Here is a 10830-nt window from a genome sequence, read left to right as displayed (position 1 = left end):
AGCCTTGCAACACCTGGTAGACCACCTCTTCCCACATTCAAATTACTCAGCAGAAATGCATAATCCTTGGACAGCAGTCTAGTGGTAGTTTCAGTTCTTCTACCTCCAAGTTTTGGAATTCTTTTCCTGCTTCCTTTCCTATCTCTAATAACCTGTCTCTCTCTATGATGTTTATTTATTGCTTCCTCTATGATTAAGCCCATCCTTCTTCCTCTTTTTCCCTTTCCATGTTTTTCATAGGCTGCAGCTAGACAAGAGCTATAGATTACCTATCTCATTAGCATGTGCTCTTAAAAATATGCAAACAAAAAAATTTAATTCATTTTGGAATCATACATCTAACTAATTAAAGAAGATTAAACCCACAGTATGGTTATGGTAATCACCAAAACAAAAATTGGGCACGTTTAATACGCATACAGTATACCTTATGGCCACTTTAATACACAATCCCCATTTTTAAGTAATGTAATAAAACAGGTCTAATTATTTTAATTTCAGTCAACAAATGAAAACAAGTTTTAGACACAAACCCCTTTTAGAAATTTTGTTAGATACTTAAAAATGTTCAGCTTATCCAAACATCAGGTTTTAAGTTATGTTGCTTTATAAAAATGAACTCCTTTAGGCCAGCTCCACAGTCTGACTGCTCAAGCCTCTGTACCCGAGGCCAGGTAAGTAACGTGCTGGAGAAGAATTTCATCTTAAGCTCTCATCTGAGACTTCTAGCATAGCAAGTTGAGGTTAATACATTACCTTGATGTCAGTGTCATTTGGAAGCATCAGTGGTTTCCTTTTAATTTTTATTGTACAATATAGTTATGCAAGTCTTACTTGTGCCAAATGCATAATTTGTATAGTGAATATCTTTATAGAGTATTGACAAAGTAGGTTTTCCTGTCATTCAGTGGCAGTCAACATGATTCAAATTATTACTGTACCATGGATTAAAAGCGCTCTATGCAAATATTATAAGATTTAAAAGGAGTCATCCATTGTGTTGGTTCACTCTTTGTACCCCATCTCTACTCATGCACAGCCAATTATCAAGTTAAATTTCATTTTAATTGGTAGCAAATATCATCCTACCTTATAAATTTTCCTTAAAAATTCTTAAATTGTTCTGTTGGATTCAGAAAAGCTTTATGAGTGTTGCATCAGTGCCATTTGTTGGTAATACAGTCTTTGGGAAGATATCTTTCCAAAAATATGATTTTCAATATGATAGTTCTAGACCAACTGTCTGATTGAAAAAGAAGACTTAGATTGTGGTTAATTATGTAGTTCCACTCTCTCTTCAGTAAATTGTTATGCTACTAAGGTTTGTATTTTTATACCCATACTTTGATCAGTTAAGTGGGAATCCAGAGCTGATATCTTAGCCTTGGTCAGTGAATTCTTTTTTTACCTCAGATACCAGAAAAACAGTAATGGAAACATAATTTCCATCCCGGATAAACTTTTCATGGCAGTCAGCTAGCTGACTGTTGATAACAGTGGTTTCTGCCAATCTCCAGTTAAAACCAAACTCTCACATTGAATAAAACATGTACTGAGGGGTTTCTTAAAATTAATATGTTAGCTTTTGTGGTAAAAGCAAAGAATTAGGTGTTTAAAATCTATCATCTCAATCAAAATACAGTTTACATTTGCAAAAACTACCAAGTCATAGTTGACCCAAATGTGATAGATATGATATGAAAAGTATTCATCTTAGTAAAAATATCTTCTCTGTGCATAATACAGTATTCCTATGTATGTAATATTGATATATGAACCACATATAAGAACTTCAATGCTCAAGTTTGAGGTTAAAGTGAATAATTATACGATTTCACCATATTTATTAAAAAATGATTCAATATAAACAGCAAACCAATACAAATATTCCACCAGTCATACACACATTTAAGCAGGGGGGATAGCCATTTGTAGAGCTAGCAAAATTCTGATGCTTTAGATTTTTTCTTATAATGATCTTCAGTGAAACTATATATATATACATATACTGTATAGGGCTTATAGTAACTGCTGACTGTAGTTACCACAAGGCAGAGGGATATGGCTAGCATAAATCAATCACTCATGTGGTGTTGTCAAGTCTGGTTGTTGTTGTGTTCTGTAGCAACATCAACATAAAGAATCTATGAGCTAGTGGAGGATCTGGAGAAATAGAAAAACTGCTGTTCAAGAAAGCATGAATCCTACCCATCTTCTCTTGAACAGTAAACTGTACATCATCATTTACACATAAAACAGCTAATAACAGCGTGACAGACAACAAAAATTCCTTATCAAACATATAACATCATGGTTTATGCACAGACAAAAACATATATATTTAATTCTTACTCTTTAACTTTAATTTTTACTTCGCAGTACTTGTCTCAAGACTTCAAGCCCATTTCCCACTGTGGAGACGACAGGCCGAATTTTCTACAACGTGGCAGTGACTGCTGGTTATTCGGGCCAGATCAGAGTCTGCACCTCGCTGTTAATTTTTTTGAGTAATTTTTGGATAAGAATTTTTTATATAAACCTTAGATAAATTCTCCAGGTACTCAGTTCCCGTTCTAAACCTATCACAATGGATATGACCAGGGAGGAACATATTACTGCCTTACATTTGCATACACACTTGTTGCTGAGTTAACTTAGATCTGGAAACCAATTCATAATTCAAACTTACAATTACCTGTGCAGGCTTATTACAAAAAAATTAAAGAACTTTTACTAAAAACTCCATGGAAAGTTATTAAATTCACTGTGTTGAAACTATATAATGGTACAGATTACTTTAAATGATATAAAACTATTTGGTTACATATTAACATTATCAATATGTGCAGTACTGTTATAAAAGAAAATTTCAAAGCTACATGTTTTAAAATAACTGTTACTTGAGTTTGAGCTTTTATATGATGATGAAGCTCTGTAACATTAATTTTTATTATAGCAACATTTCAGCTAACATTCATACCAGTATGCTCTGAACTGCAAAAGTATCAGATGTTAGTGATGTAAGTCACTCAAAACTACACTAAGCATGTGAATCACACACGTAAAAATAAATATAAATAAATAAAACTACACTATATCACCACAAAGCTGTTTAGAATATGTCTAGAGTATCAGGCTCCTAAATGACTAAGTTCTTTGATATTAAGAAATATCCCTGATTATGCGCTGTGATTTTACTGTAATTACCAGTATATCAAGGCAATAATCTGTTCTAAGATAGTACAAGGGAAAACAAGTTATTACCTTTATTGTATTTAACTAAGATAGTACAAGGGAAAACAAGTTATTACCTTTACTGTATTTAAGTCTTCCACATGAATATACATTTTTATTTGGAAATAAATAAAAATACTGGACAGGAATAAAAAGTCCCTTGTAGATATACTGTAATTATAAACTGGGATATCAGTTACGATAAACACCACAATGTATTGATATAACCAATTTAAAAAAAATATCGATGCATCAAAATATCTTCCTTGAAGGAGTCCCAAAAATATGAACATCTGTAAAAATGAAAAGGAAATTTTAATGTTAAATTCTGAGTACTCTTAACTATTTGAGATTGTGATGCCATGCAAATGCTATTTCTTGAGATCCTGATGACATCAAATGATGCTATCTGTAGAAACTATAAAACACACCATTAATGTTTTGACATCATGTAACATTGGGATGAAATCTAGTTGGGAGTGGTTTAACTATCTGCCATGCAAGTAGGTGCTGTTCAAGAAGAATAATCTAAAATAGAAAATCATAAATTTTGTTTATTTTCCTATACATTTGTTATATGCAGTAAAGGCATAAATAGCAATACTATATACATATTTATATCTCAGTGGAATGAAAATTGATCATGTTTTTCATGGTGCAAAAATAATTTGTTAAGGAATACTAGTTTTAAAAAAAACGTCTACAAAGAGCAAATAAATTTGTTCTTGGCTAACTTCAGTGCATTTTTCTGATCAAAATGTTTTGTTTTTCATTTTAAAGATACTACCATAAAGTTAATTGATTTGTTGTAAAATGAGACCAAAACCAATATTCTATCACGTAAAAAATATACAGCCAGCAATAAAAGAAAAGTATCTCACAAGGCATAAGCCAGAGCAGAGTATATTTCACCACAGACAAGTTTTGGACCCAACCAAAAATCCTGGTTAATGTTTCTTTTCCTTGTCATTTTCTTTTTCTGATTTATGATTTCAAGCCATAGTCAAATACTGGTTAATTTTAAGTCTGCTGCTCATGATGGGGGTTTGGTTACTTCCAAGATCTTAGTAAAATAAAGCTATCATTTACTACTATTTCAATAAGATTTTTCATGGAGTATTTTCTTATCAATGAAGTTGTCATGTTGGTAGTGTCAGTAGATAACATGTATAATACAAAGAAACTGAAAATTATATGATATTTTGATGTGATTTATTTCAAGAGACTAATAATAATAATAATAATAAAGTGATGAAAAAACCAAAGAAACTGTGACTAATATGCAGTGCTTTGGTGAAACTTGAGTACTTTAAATGTGAGGCAGCCTTTACAGCTCAGGTAAAGAAAAAAATAATGCTACATCAGTAACCAAGCTGACTCACAGATAAGTGAGTTACTGTATAGCTCCCTCAGAGTCAAGTTGCAAGTTTCTTTTTTGAAGTAATGAGCTATATTCTTATTGATGACTTTGCCGCACTGTAATTCCATTTAGTACAGTACCTGCTTTTAAAAAGTTTTACCAAGACATTATATTAAAAGCACCAGAATATCCAATACACGAGTACCTTACCTTTCAAGATTCAACATACTATAATGGTTTATTTATTCCCAATTTGAAGCTTTTTTTTAATCTACTACAGCTAAGTACCTTAAATGAGGGAAAAATTACAGCATAGTGAATGTAAGCTTTGTGAGTGCAAGGGAAGTCTGATACTCGCAAGTCATATTTCTAGACAGTTAAGGTTATTTGCATGGATCTTAGAAAATAAACAATTCTATAAAAATAAATTAAGACAAAATTGTGCCACTCTATGCATCTTTGGCTACACACACTTTCCTGAGCAGGCTCTAAAGCACACGTTTGCTGCATAGATCATTCATAACCTTGACATGAAAATTAAAGCATTATCAAAATATGTCCTCCCTGGTCACAATAATTAAGGGCCACACTTTTAGATAGACTGCCAGGAAAAGGTGCCAGATTTTAAATCCTATCAGCCTCCACACTCAAACCATGAATTGTGGATGTGAGGGGAGGGGGCTTGGATAACTGACAAACATTACTGATCTTCTCTCTATAAGTATAACCCTAGAAATGCTGTCCAGTATAACCATCATCATTTGTTTGACTTCACTAATTCATTCATCAAAAGCACATAATTGAACAGGTACACAGATACTTCATAAGGTAGCTTAGACTTTGGCAATCATAGGAAAGTTAATAATAATAACAACTTATGCATCAAGAGAAATTAGTCTGGATCTTCTTATACCCTGCAGTTGATGATGACAAAATGATACGATAAAGTCTGATGGAGAACTGGACAACATCCTCCATTTTTGAAATGCAACTAGTAATGCTCTTCCCAATATTAATGAAAGGTTCTTCACTGAACTGACTTTAGAAACCTCAATATAGAAAATATCCTTTAAATCCTGCTGTTCACATTGAAGAGAATAACTAGTTACATCACGTCATGAAATGTACATCTCATGGCCTTAAGCCAACACAGTTCAGTAGGTCGTCTTACGAGTAGGCTAATGGTCATTCAAGAGACTGCATTTCTCTTTACAGAAGAAAGTAATGATGAAGCAGCAATATATAGGAAAGAACTTTAGCCTACCCTTCCAACCCATGCAGTTGTGGGTACTGAAAATGAACCTCCATTTACATGGAAAGGGGGCAGTAAGAGACCAGTGTTCCATTGAGACGCACCACTCCACCTTGCTTCCAAAAACCATTCTTATATCCAATATCCCTTACGTGAAAATGAAGGCCATTTTCTAGTTATCACAACTCTACAATTTTCCTTAAACTCGATTAAAAAAAACACTTATTAACATTGTTCCTCTGAGTTTAGTATTATCTGTATGACTGATTGAGTTGAAATTCAATTTTTGTAGGGTTACTGTTGGTCTCCACATCTACCATTACATTTAATCCATTTTCTTTGTTAATTCCTTCATAACTGAAGCCTAGAAAAAAAATATATATATATATTTACAACTTAAGGTACCTCGAAGCCCTTGCTGGCATGCTCTTATTCAGTCATACATTTCAAATGTATATGACATTTTCTCAGGATAGCGCAATCACAATAAGTTATTGAGGATTTTCACAGCTATACCTCTCGGAGAAGTTTGAATCTTTCCCTACATCTATGTAAATTGTGAACTGGAGTTGACAAATTGTTTGCTTGTCTTGTAATTATATGTCAAGATAAAATGATGTCTTTTTCTGTTATTAGTAGTAATGACAACAGTGATAAACCTTGGCATTTAAGTATATTCAAAGGTAGAAATGACAATGACTTATATTCATGTTCAAGTCACTTCAAATACAGAATGTTTTAAGTGATACATTGTATTACACAAAGCAATGCTCAAATGCAATTGGAAACTATTATCATCATCATTTGGCAGAATATCCTGTAAGGAAGACTTCCCTATTTGCCAATGATTTCATAAAATCTATTGAATATTTGTTGGATCAGCACCAAAATACTACTACAACATGAACTGTATTTGTACTGAAGCTGCAAAGAGCTCTATGAAAGTTCTCCGAGGAGCATCTATCATTCTTTCACACAGTTTACTTTTAAATATTACTCACTCTATTCACATCGTAATAGGATATGAAACAAACCATTCTCTCTCAACATAAGGGCTACGGTACTACCTTACAAAAACAAGAAGGCAGAGAAGAGGATGGGGAACATAAATCTAGTATTAGTTTAAATTTTATTGAGTGCAGAACTAGTTCTTTCTCTTGTTGTATGGACCAAAGCCCACCAAATAAGACACACATGATTAGCTTCATGAATGCCATACCTAGCAGCTGATGGTCCATATCAATGCCAGATATTACCACAGACTGATAGATTTATGCGATAACCTATCCATCTTTGGATGAAATAGAAACTAAATGAAATATGGACATCCTCTACTAATTTCCTACTCTTTAGTACTATGAAACTGTAGCAGCAGTTACACTTAACACCAAGTTCTATTTTTTGGTGATTATTGAAAAACACCTATATGAAACAAGACAGCTTGTGTATGAATAACAAAATGTTTATTATAGTCTGGGAAATACTCAGCCTGGCTTAACCATTATGTAAATTTAACCTCAGCTAATGAGATGACATGTTGCAAGCAGAGCTGGTCTTAGAATAAAAGCTACCTCAGTAATCTTTATTAAGTGTGTTTTCAGGACTTCTTTGCCAAGAGGAATAACCTACAGTACTATCACCAGTTAAGTGGAAGTTCATAGAAGCTGCCACCGCATGTAATGTAAGACCACTTTTACAGGTGTGTAAATCTAGTCAGGTTATGAACCAATTTTAGATCTTGATTTTTGCAAGTGATTGAATTATATAAAAAGACTAGGAACCTTAACCATAAAACTCCAAATGTCTAATTTCTTCACAACGTTTCAGTAGATCTACACTGCATTTCAAGAAACTGGTTTGGTGTGTTTTAACTACCAACTACTGAATTTTAATTACAGCCTTGTACTTTTGTAAATAGTGGAAGAGGTGTATATAGAACATTATACCTGATGAACTTATTTTTCTACAGGGCACAGTTTTTACCAAGTATTCAAACTGCCTAAAACACTAATTTATTGTTAATGTATGTAAAGAGGAGGTAGCATGTGTAAAACCTTGTTATTGTTGACTTATAAAAAGGGTTTCTTGATTCTTCAGAGCAGTTTGTTTTGCATTTTTCTTGGTCATCTGTTGATGGACATGCTAAGGAAATCAAAGTTTATATTTTTCTGTTTTGTCTTGTAGTGTCTACTTCAAATTGATCCTACTTAAGAGATTCAAACCAAATTGATCATGAGTTAGATAAAAAGGTCCTTCATAAATCTAAACCTATCTGAGATGAACCATAGGCCATAAACATAACAGCAGTAAGAATATACTATCCTCCACACGTAAGTACATATTTTAAAGACAGAATGGAAAGGATGAATGGATGGGAGTAGGGAGTTCTTCACTAGATTTGATGTGCCTCTTAAAAGTGTAACACAAAAAGAGGAGCACACGAACATTCACATAGTTTTGCCAACAGGTGACTCAGTAATGCAGTGACATAGTGAGTAGAAGTCAATCTGTAGGACACACTCTCTTAGCTTTCATATGTAAACATGATAATGAAGGATAAATTCTTAGGCTGACCTCCAGTAGGGGACCAAGTATGGCATCATTTACCCTTGACAACCAAAAACTTTGTAATTATTATGTAAAAGTAAAAAACTAATTTATTATTATTAAAATCTACATTTTTTTTTATTTGACTGGTAAACAAATGATGATGAAATTTTAATATTTTCTCATCACAGACTTTAAAATTTTCAGTTTGAAGATTTGGAGTATCAGTAAACTTAAGTGCACAGCAGTATATGAAAAAGTTACAAAGCAGTTAGCTTTGACATACTGCTCATCAAATCTTTTCTTACTTAGAATTTTTTCAAAAGTATACTCAAAGTTCAGAAGTAACATTGATAGTTAGCAACCATAAGGGAAGTTATTGTCGGAGGGCCATGATTCCTGATAACATACAGTTATAACCAAGGTCTTGAATGACCTGAGTACATTCTTAGCACTTTTAAACCCTTTTTGAAAAAGGCTATCATGGATCTATTCATATCAAAAGGAACAGCTCCTCTCAACTGAAAGAGGGATTTTACTGACGAGTTTTTTATTTGTTGCTGAATCCAAAATCTTATTTATATAAGTTAACTAGGTAATGCATTGTTCTAAACACTAAAAAATTCTGCTACTCTACTTTTTTAATTTTATTTTTTGTTATTAAAAATGGATCAAACTTTTATTTAAAACATTTAGTTAACTTTTGAGGGCAAAATTAAAGACAAATTTATTGATATGAAATTCAAGAACGTACCAAAATGCCTTTCCATTTGCATCTGGAAGTGTTTCAAGTGTGCTTCTGAATATGTTTATTGACATAATACCTACAAATTAAGAGATAACTTTTAAAAATTAATCTTTTAATATTAAATTATTTCCCGGGCTGGACTTAACTAAATTTACACCTCACCCTAAAATGTTGACTAACATGGAGGATTATCAAAATCTAATACAGTTTTTTCAGGTAAGAAAGTTAACATTCTCTTGAAACTTAAAATGAAATGTATTGTAAAAGTTACTATTTATCCACTTTTTAAAACACATTCCAAATCTGAGAGAACTTGTGTCAAGGCAATCCCAGGTGCCATTGTAAAATATTCAAATTAAAAAAGTAGACTGATATACATTACAAGCGGTTCAAGGCATACTAAATTTGATTTTTTGCATCACAGTACTGTCATAACCTTTCATGCCTTTTCTAGTAACTGCAGTTTTAGTTTTAATGAAGTTTAAAATCAGTTCTTCATACCTCCCTATACAGTTGGGATTCAACAACCTCCTCAAGGATTCAGATTTAATGTCACACCTGCCATGGCATTTACCACAAATTCTCTATAGATGGTTTCAAGGGAAAAGTAATTTTCAAGGGCTTTAGATGTCTAATATTTATAAAGCTACAAATGGCTTTCAAAAAATTAGGCTGGGAGTTTACATGCTACAGTACTTACAATGGCACAGCCTGAAGGTTTTGTATATAAAACAATGTCAGTCTTCTCCTTGTATAAAATGCACTTTGATATCACAGAATTGTGTGTATCTCACACATTATTTTATGGGGATTAAACCCACTCATCAAGTAACAAATGGATTCACTGTTGCTTATGCTACATTACAATAGAAAATATATCCATACAGGAAAAATATATTGACATATGACTCCACAACTTCCAAGGGAACAAATATTTCCAACATAGCCTTGTACAATTAGAACTTAATATGTAGTAATGTAACATCTGGCATCCCACTCTGCAGAAATCTGGAAAAGTAAGCAAAAGTAAGCAGTTATTACAAAAAAGTATTCATTAAGATATTTTCCTTAAGCCTTATAGAACAAATAAATCTAAAATTCATTAACTGAAAACTGTAAAATTGGATAATTTCTAAAATTTCATAAAGCAGTACTAATATACCATTTATAAGTTACCACACAGTAAACAAGTGTCCAGAGACAGCAAAACCCTGACAATGGTGAGCAACCCCCCCCCCCCTTCCACAAAAAGCCCCTTCCCCCTAAAATTTACATTCCTATCTCTGCCCTAATGCAATCACTTGTTGCCAGTCACAATGCACAACTCTGGTAAATTTTTTATAAAAATTCACTCATAACTTGTGCATAATCTTTTATGAAGGATCTTACAGAATTACAATATATTTTTAAATAAATGGGCACCGTAAAATCAAGAGTGGAGTGGATTTCTTTAGCATTTAAAAGATAAGTCATTGCTCTATCCTTGTCGGACACCTCAGCAACTAATAAAATAGTGTTTATCCATAAATTACAAATTGGTGTAATCTGCTCTACCTTTTCTTTAATCTATCAGGATGGTGTGGTTGCTAGTTATTTTATAATTTCTTCCTGAGAATGAAATTTGAGCATCTTGCCTCTCCCCATATAGATGATCACATAGGTATGCATCCTTACTGTCAAGGGTTGTAT

At 32.8% G+C, this 10830-nt stretch overlaps 1 protein-coding gene and 1 long non-coding RNA gene across 11 annotated transcripts in view; both read right to left on the bottom strand.

The window, feature by feature from the left end:
- Positions 1–1824: 1824 nt before the first annotated feature.
- Positions 1825–4235, bottom strand: LOC136852571 (uncharacterized). The gene is made up of 2 exons (XR_010857185.1): positions 3312–4235; positions 1825–3264 (listed from the first exon to the last, which is right to left on the bottom strand). It is a non-coding gene; the product is annotated as an uncharacterized lncRNA (long non-coding RNA).
- Positions 4236–6963: 2728 nt separating this feature from the next.
- Positions 6964–10830, bottom strand: part of LOC136852569 (serine-rich adhesin for platelets-like) — a 144517-nt gene continuing 140650 nt past the window's right edge. For all 10 annotated transcript variants that reach the window (XM_067127371.1, XM_067127368.1, XM_067127370.1 and 7 more), the window contains one exon: positions 6964–10149. The gene's annotated coding sequence lies outside the window, so the exon portion shown is untranslated. The remainder of the gene's footprint in view (positions 10150–10830) is intronic.

This window comes from Macrobrachium rosenbergii, chromosome 25 (assembly GCF_040412425.1).
Source record: "Macrobrachium rosenbergii isolate ZJJX-2024 chromosome 25, ASM4041242v1, whole genome shotgun sequence".
NCBI classification, from domain to species: Eukaryota; Metazoa; Arthropoda; class Malacostraca; order Decapoda; family Palaemonidae; genus Macrobrachium; species Macrobrachium rosenbergii.
The sequence above is the reverse complement of the archived record's forward strand: the minus strand, read 5'-3'. Positions and strand labels throughout refer to the sequence as shown.